Genomic DNA, 14,722 nt, shown 5'->3' with positions numbered 1-14,722 from the left:
TGGAATGGTTGAGAGGGTTTAACATTAATTCTCTGAATAAATCTGAATGCTTTTCTTGTGAAGATGAAGAACTCTTCTCATAGTTCTGATGTACTTTCTCTTCTTGCAATGCCACTGCTTTTTTTTTTTTTGCTTTTTGCTTGCTTACACAGTATGTTTTATGTGTCATCTTCTCTATTTCCTTAGTCAATAACCTCTTTGTTTCCAGTGTAAAATATAATTTGCAGTAATTAGTGTTGAGAAAGCATGTTTTTCCAATACATAAATAATGTAACAGTGTTTCAGGGGGGTAGATATTTGATTGATACAGGCATTAGTAAGAGTTCAGTGCCTTTGAAATTCCCATTGTATGTCATAAACCTGTACATTACAAATATTTTTATTATACCTATCATGGGAATGTAAGACCTTTGTTCAGAGCATGAGACATTCACGTCCCTTTTTCAGTTCTTCAGTGTCAGTGCATATTACAATAATATGGCAATAGCTGTGCCATGGAATTGAATTACGTTGTGAGAAGTTTGCGATAACAAGTTGTAATAAAATATAGCTTGATGATCTTCCATGCCATTTTAAAAATGGAGAAGTCAACCACTTATAGATAGGCCTCTAAAGTAATGTACAGCTTTGTACAACATGTCTTGAGAAGCATGTGACTGCATTATATTGCCTGCAGTTGGAGATATAAATATACACGTGTGGTTCTCATTTAGAATTTGGTGGCAGGCTGTGTATTTAAATACATATTTTTCTACTTTAATTTCAGTGTCATCTCAGGCTGGTTTTTCCCATTGCTTATTCTCTTATCCACTTCTATTGTTATTTATTGCTTTACATTCTTTCCCATGCTGTGATAACCTTAGTGTAATGTTTCATCTCTTTTATTTCCTTCTCTTCCTGTATAAGGGATAGAGAACTGTCCAGGCGTTAAGGCAGAGGACTGGGAGGTAGGAGGATCCTGTCTGTTCCTACTTCAGCTGCAAACTTTATAGCTAATTAACTCTGGGCTAACTGATGATTAGCCTCTTAGTGCTGTTTCACTCACAGAGGACAGGACAGAGTGAGGAATCTGGACTTTGTACCTTACCATCCATTAAGTAAATCACCTATATGATGAATGTCCTACCACTGACGAGAAACAAACACAGCTTCTCTATTGTAGTCACTGTTTTCCTTCTGTTCCTGCTCCTGTGCTAAAGCAGTGACGCATTTTGAACTTTGCCTCCTGCTTTGGTCCATGGTCTCCCTGCTCAACTCAGTCCTTGAGTTAGCTCTTAAGGTTTTCCATTCTTCCGTGCTTGCTCAAACCGTGTTTCTCCACCATCTTCCATAGTGTGGTCCATCCTGCTCTTGAGTCTGATATAACTTTAATCTCCTGTTTTATTTCTTCATGATTCTTTATTTATCCCATAAGTTTTCCCTACCCTTTCTGTTTTACTTTCACCTTCAGTTGTGTGTAGCGCTTCTTGTCTGCTTTGCATAATGCACTTCCCACCACTGCTTGCAACAAAGCTGTTCCTTTCTCACAAACCATTTCTTTTTTCCCAATTGTGTCCATTTGTGCCATTAATCTGTATTTCAGTGTCTTCTGAAGTACATTTCAAATTCATTGATATCAGTGGGATGGTTCATATTTGAAATTGCATGGATAATCAAGTCTTTGTAGGATATGGCTTTAAAAGTAATGTATTCTCTAATGGTTTAATGCTATATTTTGTCTAGGCAATAATTTTAAGCTCACTTCAAGCTGCTCTAGAGCTCAATGCCTGAATAGGAGGTGTTAGTGTGTGTAGGCATTTTGTTTCTGTAGGTGAGCGAGGTGTCTAATATACACATGAAAAATCTGTTCAATTGATGTCTTACTGAATATGAATGGAAGACCTAATCAGAAATGCCTTCACTAAGCAGTGGCATTTGTCCATTTCTACTTAGTATTTACAGCATTTCTGACTTTAATCTAAGAAGTTAAATATTGCTGTGAAAGAAAAAAATATGTTTGTATGTTTTTTAAACTGTGACTGTGCAGAACACAGCCCCAGAGGGCGAGTTGCTTTTGAGGCAGTCTTGATGATGATTGATTGAAGTAGCAGTTTTGGGCAGTTTATCAATGGTTCTATTTTTCAGAGGGAGTTGATCTTCCAAGCTGGGGGTTTGGCAGATGTGATGGTCCTACTGGCCTGTTTAGTCCAGCATTTCATGCTTCGCAGTGGCAAGCAGCTTTGAGCAGCTGGCAGCAGTGAAGCACGTCTTCCCTGGGAAAATGTGTTCTTATTTTTTTTGGAGAAGGTGGAATGACAGAGCATGAAGGTTTATGTCTCATCACATTCTTTGGGTATTTTAAGCAGTACTTCTATAACTCCAAAAGTTCTTTGTTCTTTTCATCCATGGAGATGTCTACTCCCCTTTTTAACATCATCTCAAGATCTTAATGTTGGAGACAGCTGTTTTGTCTCTCTGCCTCAGTTTTCCTATTTATAAAACTGCAAAAAAAACTGTCTCTCTGGGAGGCTTAATTAGCAAATGTTTACACAGCCTTTTGAAGATGTAAAGCATCGTATAAATGCTAAGTATTATTATTATTACCACCAGCTGCTTCATAGTAATTGCAGTAATAAAAGTGTCAATGCTAGTGGTTGTATTATCCTTGTTCTAGCAGTGGATTGGTTTGCATTATTATTGGGATCCTGAGAGTCCTTCCGCTTCCATTGTACAATGCAGGAAACGAGACGTTCAAAATATTTGACAAGGTAGCCCACCCTGAAGTTAGTGCACAGGGTGCCACTTCACATACTTCCTTTTTCAATCAAGTTTGCATTCCGGAACATATTTTTCATGAAATCTCGCAAGCTTTCCACATGCTCTGACATCATCTGTTCACACTGTGTCTAGTGTTCCGCTCACAGGGGAGCAGGCTGAACAATGTGGACATTGAGGGTGGTTCGTGAAAGTGATGGTGCAGACTCTACTGAGGTACAACATGTGGGAGAGCTGAGGTGGGAGAAGCCGGGCTTCCAGCTATGAAATCCTTGTGAAGGACTTATTTAAAAGGAAAAGAAAAGTTAAAGTCCATAACTGGGAAAGAATGAAACGTCTTCTGCAGCATGACAGTGTTTGCACATCTCAGGGCTGACTCGGGGGTGGTCTATGCTGTGCAGTGTCTGAGCTGATTAGAAATGAGCCAGAAGCAGTTGTGTTCATGATGTTTGTATGTAAAAGAAGAGATCTTTTAGACATGATTGATAACTGGTAGTGTAGGGAAAGAGATGTGGTATAAATCACAATTAGCCTTTAGTGGGTTTCTTCTATTTTTATTTTTTTTTAGGTTTACTTTTGTAAAACATCCATGACTTAATGCTGAGCTATTTTTATTAATGTTCTTGTGCTTATCTCACATAACCAGCTTGTTAAAAGAGGATATGAACACTTTTTAAGCCTCTGACTTATAAATTGTGAGAAAGAGAAAAGAAGATTGATTCCAACAGGCTTGAAGGTAGATTCATTTTTCTTCTAGCTAGTAAAATGGAAAGGGGAATAATTAAACTGAAGCCATAGTGGGGCACAGTTTTAGCTGGGTGGAAAATTATTAGATATTTCTCTAACATACAATTTAATTGTAAAACTTAAACCTAAAAGAAAACAAATTCAGGGGAATTCTGTTTGGTGAATTGGTGGTAGACTCTCCTAGTCCTTTCTGTCTGAAGTAACAAGGATAAGAAAAAAATAGAATAATAACAAAGAAACACCGAGGGGGGATAATTATTTTGCTATCATATCCTGAAGATCTGAGGGGATTACTTGGTCGAGTTATATGAAGCATCTTGTGCTGCTGGAATGTTGGGTAGGATTGGTAGTGATTGTGCTTTGATAAAAATGTCTCTGTTCTTTTTACTATAAACATTTGAGATAAGATGGAAAAGTTTGGAAGAACACAACACATTCTGTGAGTTCTTTCAGCGTTCTTAATTGCTGATTTTGAGATTTCCATTTAATATTGTTGTTACTTATTTTGGGTGATTTTTAGTGAACTCTGCTTCACTAAGGTGGGCCACCAAAATGTCTGTAACGAATGATCATTTATTAGTCATATGTTAGTGTCTAATACGGTGCTTATTTAAATTGCTAGGGATGTTTCCCAGTAGTTTCTGGATCAGTTGTAATTATGAAGACCTGGATGAGTTAACATATTAAAGAGGTCACGTGAATCTGGATCATGGGCAGCATCACTTCCTAGTGGCTGCCAGAAATGATGCAAAGTAGGAAAATGATTTAGTCCTTTATGATCCTGTGTATGCAAATTTTCAGACAGCTCTGAACACCATTAAAAAGCAAGAAGAAAAGGCACCAGCCTTCTTCTATATTCTGTACATTTAGAGAAATCTTATTTCAGAAACATCCATAAACTGATTACTCTTGGTAACAACTGATAACTCCTTTTACAGAGAAACAGGAGCATAGGGGTAGGCCATGTAACCCTGAGGCCCCAAAGGAGTGCCAGATGTTGGCTGGCAGGTTCACAGAATTTTGGAGCATACTGCTTTAATTGCTCAAAATATTTTCGATGGTGAAGTGGAATTAAATTCAAAGTATTGTATTAAAGTTTTTCTCTCTTTATTGTGTGAGACTGGTGATACTCCACTTTGAAGAGAAGTCTGTGTTTTTCTGAGGGCTGCAGGGAAGAGCAACTATTTTATGCCCCCTGCATACAGTAGTATAGCAATTTGATAGGAATTTCTTTTTCTGTTATCCTAGTCTGTAACATGTAGTAGTATAATAGCTATCTTTTGAAGTATAGAAAATCTGCCTAAGGGGCCATCATTTTAAAGTCTAATATGAAATTCTGTTTTAATAAGGTTCACTCCTTGCACATTTTAAATGCAAGGAAATGTGTATGTTGAAACCTCACTAATCCTTCATTTGCACAAAGTATTTGGCTCATTCCCTAACTGTCAAGGAATTAATGGTGTGCTTCAGTGAGATCTTGCATTGCTAGAATGTGGTTGTAAGAGATTCTACACTGCATTTGATGGTGCTTTATGAATTATCTTAATAAATAAAATAAAATTGTCATTGTCAAAGCATATGAGCAAAGCAATCCAACTCTGATTGTTTGTGTACTCACTCACTCACAAAATTAAATGATTTCCAGTGGACTTGCCGGCTGTCCATACAAATTGGGGAGCTTTTCTGTGTTATATTGTGCTTGTGACCAGTCAAACAATGGTGTAGCTGACATGCAGTCACTGTACTGATGAGATGACAGAACCTCTCTTCTGTAATTCCTCTGTTGGCCTTGTACTTGGAAATGAAGCAAAAAGGTAACACACACATTGGCGCATGTAATGAATTCAGATCCCTTCCTGAACCAGGAAAGCATGACCTCTCACAATTATTGTATGGTAACAGGCTTTGAATGAAGTTGTTCACAGGACTGCCTACAGCAGAGACGTGATGACAGTGTAGGCGTACCCAAGGGGATTTTAATTGTACTTCTCCAGTGCAGAAAGGGGGCTACAGTTGCATGGGATACTTTTGTCTCCATGCCTCTTGGCTGAGGACAGAGATTCTTGCTGCCACAGCTAAACCCTGTCTGGTACCTGAACCTGGGTGTGGTGTCTGCACCATAGACATGCCCGCTGTGTGCTTTTCTGCAATCCTGCACCTGGTAATGCAGACTGTGTAGAAGATAGTATATACTGCTTACATTTCAGGCAGATGGAGTCAGTGGGATAAAATTACAATTTCAGAATATCTACCTAGTTCTGTTGTGTTAGCTTTTTCAGATCGTAGCAAGTGACTGGAGGCTTGTTGTACTAGGCACTCAATTTCAAGAGAATTTTATTATTTAAACATAATGTCTATTTTTAAGTCATATAATCTATAAAACCTGTTTAAGGCCACAAGGGATCATTACATCATTTAGTTTGACCTCCAGAGTACATGAAGGAGGAAAGTTTCTGTCCTTCTATTTCTGGTAGGAAAATATAAAACAAGATTTCCTGTCCTTCCTTTTTGTCCATGATAGACACAATAATGTAAGCTGCCTGCCTCTGGCAAATATTGGTATTTTTCTCTAAGTACATTAGTGAATTTCTAGCAGTTCTGTGTTTGAATTGTGTGAATGCCAGAATGCGGTGCTACCCCCTAGATACTGTTGTTTGCATTTTTATATTTTTGGCAAATAGGAGGTGCAGTACAGATTTCCACTTCTGCATATAGACCTTTCAGTCAAAACCTCGTAGGCTAAAAGCGGATGATCTTGGAGCCTGTCCTTCTTTCTATCCATGCTTGACTGTCTAAGTTGTGTAAGCTCAGATCACTTTCTGAACCGCTATATACTTATGTGCATAATCATTTTTGGCTCACATGGCTGGCTAAGACATTTGGCTGGAAAACATTTTCTAAGGGTTAAAGGCTATATTGCCCTGTGGGAAATATCTGTGGAAGTGTTGGAAATAAACAGGAACCTCATCACCTTAGCAGATTTGACAATCTGGACCTTTTTACCTCCTAGACCATAGAGATGGTGTCGTACCGTGACTCAGATGTCCAGATGCGTGCTGTCCTAATATTCGCAATAATGCCAGCAATAACATTTTTTCTCCATAGTCATATTTTCTTTATGACTGATATTGAAAAAAAATCGCAGATGTTACTTCAGGCAGTTTAGTAAATTGAATGCACGATGACTGTGGGAATGTGTCACAACTGATGCAAGTCCAGCTTGGTCTTAAAACCTCCTTCACAGAGTTTTACTGCAGTGATTTCTCTAAGATGTAAAAAGTGAATAGTAATTTTAGATATGACCTTGCTCTTTACACGCTCACAGCTTGTCTGCCCTGCATGGGACTCCGGCTTCCAGTAATGAGGAAATGTTCTGAGGCGGTGCTGTTGCCATGATGACTTACAGAAATAATGGCGACTTCCAGATATTCCCCTGTTTTTTCCCTGTAGTAGCTGTATGTCTTCAGGAATGAAATGACCTTAAAATGATTCAGATCTCAAGCTTGGGGTTGTTTTTGTGGTAGAGAAATGGTTTTTCATTGGTGTTGGGATGGTGGTGCTGTACTGATTATAAACCATGTGTGATTAACATTCTTGGTCTAAATTTGCAGTCTTCACTCTGGACACATTACCCCTCTAGAGCTTAGAGAAATGCAGTGAATCTTTGCTTAGGAAGGAAATAAAATGCAGGGCGTTTACCCTCTCTTGCTTTTTCTCATTTATGCCTTTAAGACTGTTTGTATATAAATGCTTCACAGATAGTTTTTCAGTTTCTTTCCAGTTTTACAACAGCTGCATGTATATATTTTTTTTCATCTAGAGCTAGTGTCTTTTCTAGGAAAACACATCTGGTTATGTAGATATGTCTTCAGCAGTTAATAATTTCCAGAAAATGATACAATTCATGTACTGTGAATCTGACAAAGTGTAGGGTCTGGTGTACAGTAGTATTGAAATGTTTGTAGCTTGGCAAAAAGTCTTCTCCCCCTCATTCTTTGGATGTATTGAGCAGAAATCTTTTGTTTCAAAACTTACCAAGAGTTTCCTAAGACATACCTTGACCAATTTCAATGTATTCTTCAGTCCTGTTGGAAAAGTTAGCTGCTGAAGCTTGGTGGTGGTGTTCACAAAGGAGTTGCCCTCAACTGAGGGGGAAGAGGGGTAATTCAGAATGAAAATTCTGATCTGTAAGTATTTGTTCCACTGATAGTAATGGTGTAACTAGTCTTTATGCCTGCTATTAAATGCTTGTGAGATTAAGGTCTAAAATCTCAAATAGGAAAAAAAAAAACACCAAAAGCAATACAAAACCAAGAACAAAACCCAAGAAAAATCTAAATTATTTTATAAATAGAATCTTGTGTAATATGTAAATATGTAATATGTAAATAATATGTGAACAATGTAAAAGAATTTGTCTTTTTTTTTTTTTTTTCTGTCTTTTCATTCTAGTGTGAGTAGTGACTTTTGTTTGAAGTGTGTGCTATTTTAAATGAGCAGTATTTTTCACAAGAGTTGTGCTGGGCAACATCTTAACTCCAGACGCAAAAGGAAATCAACCAAGAAAAACTCTGTTTATCAGAGATGAGAGTTTGAGAGAAGATCTAAAACTACGTAATGGTCTCCCTTGTTTCTCCTTAATATTTCTTCATGTTTTTCTGCAGTCCTCGGGTATTATTTTATTTTGTTGGTAGGTCACTGAGGTATAAACTACAATGAAGTCTTAAAGTGCTTTCCATCTTCAAACCATATAGTGAAGAGAGGCTGAAAGTTCTGTAATGTTTCATATAGATTGATTCTGACTTTATTCTGTTCATATGTAGATTTCAGAGATTGATGTAGGTGTTAATTGAAAAATAGCATATTCCATGTACTTCCTATACCCTGGTGAAGTAATGCGAAAATTAACCTCTCTGTTTTAAGGCTGCTCATTTTATAAAAAACTGAGATTGTTTGTGTGTAAGGTTGGCAATGTGAAATTTATGAAGCTAGTTAATGAGATATGGCAGGTTATTCTCAATGTTACTATGCAGTATTGCCACAAACCTATTCTATTCTATTCTGTTCTGTTCTGTTCTGTTCTGTTCTGTTCTATTCTCTGTAAACTTCTCTAACCTCTTTTCCATTGCAAAATGTCACAATTTCCAGTTGCTTGAGAAACCAAAGAATCATCTGTCATGATTTCAGTATTGGCACCGTAGATGTAGGTATGTAGTGAGTGAAGTAAGGAGTAAGAAAACAGAGCTGTTGACTGGGGAATGAGCAGTCTACATGACTGAGACTTAGGAGAGCCCTCAAGGTCTTGTATCAAGAAGCCCTTGAATTTGCTTTCAATCAATTCTTTCTCCATCTAGACTTACCTGTTTAAAGGCTAGCAGCTAAATGGGAAGTACATCATTGAGGAATTTTTGTGTTTTTTTTTTTTTTTTTTTTTTTTTAAGGCATCTACTTTATGGTTGGAGCAGAAGATTTATATATCTATCTCTATCTATCTATCTATCTATCTATCTATCTATCTATCTATCTATTACAGTATGCAGAGGTTTTGGACTGGCTGAAGCCCCTGTTGTTAGCTATCAGACAATGAAAAAGGCAATGACTGTCCCACTGGCCTAGCAAATCACATTCCCAGCCGTGATATCAGGTGGGGCTGTGATGGCAGTAGCAAACAGTGGTCTGGTGTGAGGAATGTCAGTACTGCCACTCAGTAAACTAGAGCTGGTGGTTTCTGTCCCTCTTCTGCAAAGCACCGGGATTCTTCTGTCATGTTTAGTTCAGTATGCTAAGTTTTGTGAAAACAATGAACTGGCAGACCTCCAGTAGCATGATTTTTATCTTGAATTAACAATAACTTGGCTTTCTTCACAAAGGCAAGTACTTATGTTTAAAACTAAAATTGCTTTCTCTTCTTGGGGATTCTAACATGTTTGCTAACATGTGAAATATACCTCCTTCCCACCCCCAATAATCTTACTGCTATCAGGCTCTTTGATCTGCCGTGGATTTTAATGAGTCACTTAAAAACAGATATCTATTTTGGCAATTTGACTGTGATCCTGTCTCCGAAGTCAGCTACCATTTTGAGAATGACATCTGAGTCTGCCTGTGTTTCTGCATGACTGGAAACTGTCACTACTCATTTAAACTTATTAGTGTTGGAAATGGATATGGTGGTTCATCTAACACAGATGAAACTCTAGGCACTAGCATTCAAATTCAAATGTTGCTCCCACATGTAAATGAAGATGTGACTGTAGTCATGAGAGCTTGGACAATTGGGGGTGAAAGCTGCACTGCAGCTCAAGGGGGTGTTGGATACTTTGCCTACAGGTCACTAGAAGAAGGTTGTAGCATTTTGGGCAATTCAAGAAAATTCTGTGTTTGATTATAAAAGTTTAATACAGTAATTCAGTGCTTCAGCTGAAGATTACACCATGGAAGATATTAAATATTGCTCTAAGGAGGAGTCTTAAGTTGTGAATACTCATTCTGAGGGGGCGAAATGAGCATTTGAGAAATGAGATTTTTGAGAGGACAAAAGTAACTTTCTGACTAAAAGCTGAACCTCTGCTATGTATCTTGATAGTCCGTGCATGCACTGAAGGCATGCAAAATGTTTTTCTTCTTTAAATACAAACCTGGAGAATGATTGCCACAACCCTCCATCTATCTTTAGATGATCTGAAGTGCTTGGGATGTACAAGCATTGCTGGCACACAATTGTTTTTCTTATCTAAACAGGCTGTGAGCCAAAAGAGCAGAAAGAGACAAAAGGAGAACCTGGACGTCTGGGGCTGTAACTAGTGGCATAGCACTGCCACTGCTCTTCTCACAAGGCTGTACCATGCAAAACCATGTTTTAATTTATTAATTATTCTTCCAGTCTATTATGTCTAAATACATTCCCTGAGCAGAGATTGTTTTTGTCTATTTAGGCACTCCTGTGGCTAAATACAAGCCCAGAGCTTGCTTGTACGAGGAGCATTTTGGCTGACAGTACCTTTACCATTTGAGACTAGTGGTGTGCTAAAATGAACAACTTATGTTCCTGAAACTGTAGAAGTGACCTGGCAAAATGTGATTTTATATAGATAATTCCTTTCTTTCTTTTTCTCTTCTTTTCTCTCATTTAGCTGTAGATGAGTCTTAATACTGACAATGCCACGTGGTTACAACACTGTTTAACGTCTCTGCAACCTGCAAAGAGCATACACTCTGAAACGTTTACCTGATCAGTCAGTAAAATAGAACTTAAATGATAATAATAACCAAATCCTGGTTTAACCTTTTCCTTTTCCCATAAGTAGAGTTCAAACTGCAGCAGAAATACACCAGTCTTGTCTGAAATTGATGGCTAATAGAGAATGCAAAGGTGACTGTCAAGTTGATGGTGACAGGACAAACTAAATGCTCCTAATGGATTTATTTAAGACTGCCTCTCAACAACACATTTATTTCTCTGTAATAGATGACTTGTGGCTGTCTGTTTAACTATCAGGCTTTCTAAAGTAAGCTTACAGTTCTGCTAACCTCTGATGCATCGAGTTGGAGACTTTCCTCTCTTGACAGATAATACTATTGGGAGGAAAAGGAAGTTTTGCAACCCTTAAATTTCCTGAAGAAAAGAAAAAAAGAAAAAGTTGTTAAGATTCCTTTAAAATAAATTAAAAACAAGACCAAAAAACTCAGTGACTCACAGCTTACAGGAACATCAGCTTTTTTTTCTCTGTGATGATAACTAGATAGATTTTTTTTTTCCCGTTTATTCCAAAGGAAGGCAAACTTTGCCAGCGCTTTTTTTCTTTCTTAATTTTATTTATTTATTTTTTTTGTTTACAGCTGCTACACTTCAGTATCACAACTGTATTTAAAAGAATAGTATGAATTTTCATCCATTGGTAACATGAGGATGCTTCAGAACAATTACTAAAATCAACATTAAAGGTTTGAACATTAAATAAACGGAAATGTTGAGTCAGTTGAAAAATATATGAGGAATTTCCAAAAGGCACAGTTTAAATAACCGAGGTAGACATTCACAGAAATGCTTATAAAGAAAGACATTTTCATGTAGCAAGCAGTCTGCAACTCACTGGTTGGGAAAAGAGTCAAAACAAAATTTGTTTCTGTAACACAGTAGCGAGGCTTTGGCTCAGATAAAAACTGCAATATTCCCTTATTAAAGCAGTAATGCTAACTAGAGAATGTGGGATCTCTTCCAAGTAAAGTCACGTTTCCTGTGTGAATTAGTGACCTGATCTTAAAGAAGGATCTTGCCTGATCTGCCCTTGAGGTTGTATGGCATTGTGCATTTTTTTAAACTCTTTTGAGTTTAAAACTCTAAGAGTGTGCTTTTATCTATTAGACATGTGCTGTACGTAAAACTTTTAGTTCACAAGGATCATCTTGTTCTCCCTGATGACTTTTTTGACAACCTTTGGGATTTTCATTTTTGAATATCTGTTGCACATAGTGCTTGCTTTTGACCTTCAGGGAAACAAGAGTGTGTTTTTGATCTTAAGCATAGTAAATTTTTTGTTTTGCTTTGTTTTTCAGGCATTTGAAATAATGATGCAGTTATTAGATAGATAACAGTCCATTTTGTGCTCACAATTGCAGTAGTACAGAGCATCAGAAACCTGATTTGTCCTGGAACCTGAAAAGAAAGTTGCTATGGTAACTGGGCACTTTACATCCCATTTGGGACTTGAGTTAGGTATGCCTATTTCATTTAATTTTCTCCTCCTCATGAAATGCATTAAGTCTCCCAACTCCAATAAAAAGTCATGTTGGGTATGTTAAGTATCTCCTCACTCTGTCTGCCCCCCTCATGTGTCTTTGTCCTCTCTCCATGCCGTGACCAGGGGTGCTGCTCTGGCACTTCCCAGGTGCAGCAGACGGACATCATCTGGTGTCCTGTGCCCAGCTGGGCCAACACTTCCTTCTGCAGCACCTGCTGGAGTTGGTGCCTTGGAGGCTGGAGCTTGTCCAGGGTGCCTCTGAAGGCTTCTTCGTCGCCCCTTTCCTGTGCTGAGAGCTGGTAAAGGGAATGTCTGTGTGCTTAAAGGAAAGGAGGAACCTTGGGGGGGGGGGGGGGTGAAGTGTTAGGAACTGTTGTGTAAATGCTTTGGTGTTAGCTAGTAAGAATAGTTCCCTCCTCTTTCATTTTTATGCTCTTTTGCAAAGTTTTAATCAAAAGAGGCTTCTCTTTTAAGATGCAGGCACCTCCCACATGCAGGAATGTGACGGCTGCTCTCTTTCTTCTCCTGTGTAAGATGTTCTCTCTTACTTTGGGTGGTGTTTTCACATTCACTCTGCGGTAGGGCTGTGGGCCAACCATGTCTGTGCCCCGAGCACTCAACAGAGCAGAGCAGAGGCCAGATCACAGATGATGGGCTGGGTGCCTCTCTGAACAGCTTGCAGCTGTATTGAATTACTGTGGAGCCTTTTTTTTTTTTTTTTTTTTTTTTTTAAAAAAAAAAAAGAAAAGAAAAAAGAGATTCTGGCTAAGGGGTTTATCACCATATGTGAGCTGTTTGTAGAGGGGCTCTCACCTTGTAGAGAGTTTGGGTGAGAGAAGAGGGTTTGGGAGGGACAGCAATCTCAGTTGTTGATTGTAGGTGTACTTTGTGTGCAAACATGCCAGCCTAACTAGTAAGGCCAAAAATTACTTGTAAGACTCTTTCTTAACATAGTCGGATCCTGTTAACTTGTTAAGTTCAACTTCTTCAGGATATATAATTATTTTTGTTTGTTGGGACATCTGTAAATACTAATCCAGTTCCAACTGATAGCTTCCTATTACCTACTTCTCATCATCAGTTTCTTTGCAGCATTGAGTGATGGCTGTGGCGCCTTTGGGGTAAAAAATAAAGAGCAGATGGAGCTTTCTTGAGCACAAACTTCCTTTTGGACCCGCTTCTGCTGGGATTTCCGTAACTTTTTGAGAAGTAAGAAGTTATTTTCCCAAATCGGGGAGAAGAAAACTCTGTATCTTCCATATGCCAGGATATCTTGAGGTGATTCATTATCATCTTTTTTTTTTTTTCCTTTTTATTTATTTAATTTTTTAAGTCACAGATAATCACAGAAGCACAGAGGGAGATCTGTTTCTCAACTAATGCTGCCAGTTCTTCTTTGCCCTTGGAGAATATTCCCCTACAGATTTGGGGGGTTATTTTTGTTTTGTTGTGGTTTTTTGTTTGAGCCAGTTTTAGTAAACAAGTTGAAGTTGCTCAAGGCTAGAGATACAAAGAAGTTCAGGGTGGTGACCTGAGGACTTGTGCTGAGACATGTTTGCAAACCAACTCTAATGCCAACATAGAAGCTATAGATAACTTGTTCTCTGTAAGCCTCTGTGAATACAATTTCAAAATACAGTGCTAGTACTTACCTCCAGGTAGGGCAAATAGCTAGGGTGAAGGGGTTATTGTGCATGTCCACAGTTCTTTTTTCCTTACTTTTATGATCTTTCATGGTTGAATGTGGAGTAATATTTTGTATGGTTATAACTGGAAATCTGCTACTGATGCTTTGCATCTCAGTCCTGACTTGAATGCAAATAACCATTCAGTTAGGTAGAACAGGTATAGTTTATATCCCAGGGACACTGATTGAGAGTAACTATGTAAAGCTGAAGACATTTCCCTTCCTTCATGCAAATTTAGCTGGAAATATTTGCCCTCAGCCCGCTCCTTCTTTTCTAGTCTTGCATAATGTGGAACATAATGGGTTTTGTAAGAGCTTTCAAAGGGCAAAAGTATGATTTGCAGACTTTTCGCAGACTTTTTTTTTTTTTTTTTTTTCCCCCCCTCCTGCTTTTAGGCACAAAATAAACAGAGAGCTCCATCATCTGCCGCTGTATCCCAGTGCTTGCACTGGGAAGTACTCACCTATGTCACGTGGCTCAGGCTCAGAGAAGTTCTCTGGGCTGTGCAGGTTGTGACAGAAGAATGGTGTTTTCATTCCTGGTTTTGCAAGGAAATTCATAGTGAAAATAATACTGAAAACTATGCGGTCACAAAAGATTTGCAGATTTCTGAAAAATGATATGCCAAGTTAAAAGTTAAATTTTAGGAACTGTATAAACATTAATACATGCAGAAACTTTTATTTTCTTGCCTGGCTGGAGAACTGTCATTTTTCACAATGTAAAGAAGAATCCACGTGTAGCCTGAGTAACACACAATCATGTCGTACTGGAACTTTCAAATAGGACTTT

The 14,722-nt window shown here is 38.2% G+C and overlaps 1 protein-coding gene across 6 annotated transcripts in view; it reads left to right on the top strand.

Annotated features, from left to right (window-relative positions):
- The window catches only part of EPS8 (EGFR pathway substrate 8, signaling adaptor), a 132,932-nt gene that overhangs the window by 5,999 nt on the left and 112,211 nt on the right, over positions 1-14,722 (top strand). The window contains exon 1 of one of the 6 annotated variants that reach the window (XM_021270618.4): positions 13,356-13,520. The exons of the other annotated variants lie outside the window; for them this stretch is intronic. The gene's annotated coding sequence lies outside the window, so the exon portion shown is untranslated. Of the gene's footprint in view, positions 1-13,355; positions 13,521-14,722 lie in introns of those variants that run through there. 6 annotated transcript variants of the gene reach the window in all.

The sequence above is a fragment of the Anas platyrhynchos genome, chromosome 1 (assembly GCF_047663525.1).
Source record: "Anas platyrhynchos isolate ZD024472 breed Pekin duck chromosome 1, IASCAAS_PekinDuck_T2T, whole genome shotgun sequence".
Taxonomy (NCBI): domain Eukaryota; kingdom Metazoa; phylum Chordata; class Aves; order Anseriformes; family Anatidae; genus Anas; species Anas platyrhynchos.
The sequence above is the reverse complement of the archived record's forward strand: the minus strand, read 5'-3'. Positions and strand labels throughout refer to the sequence as shown.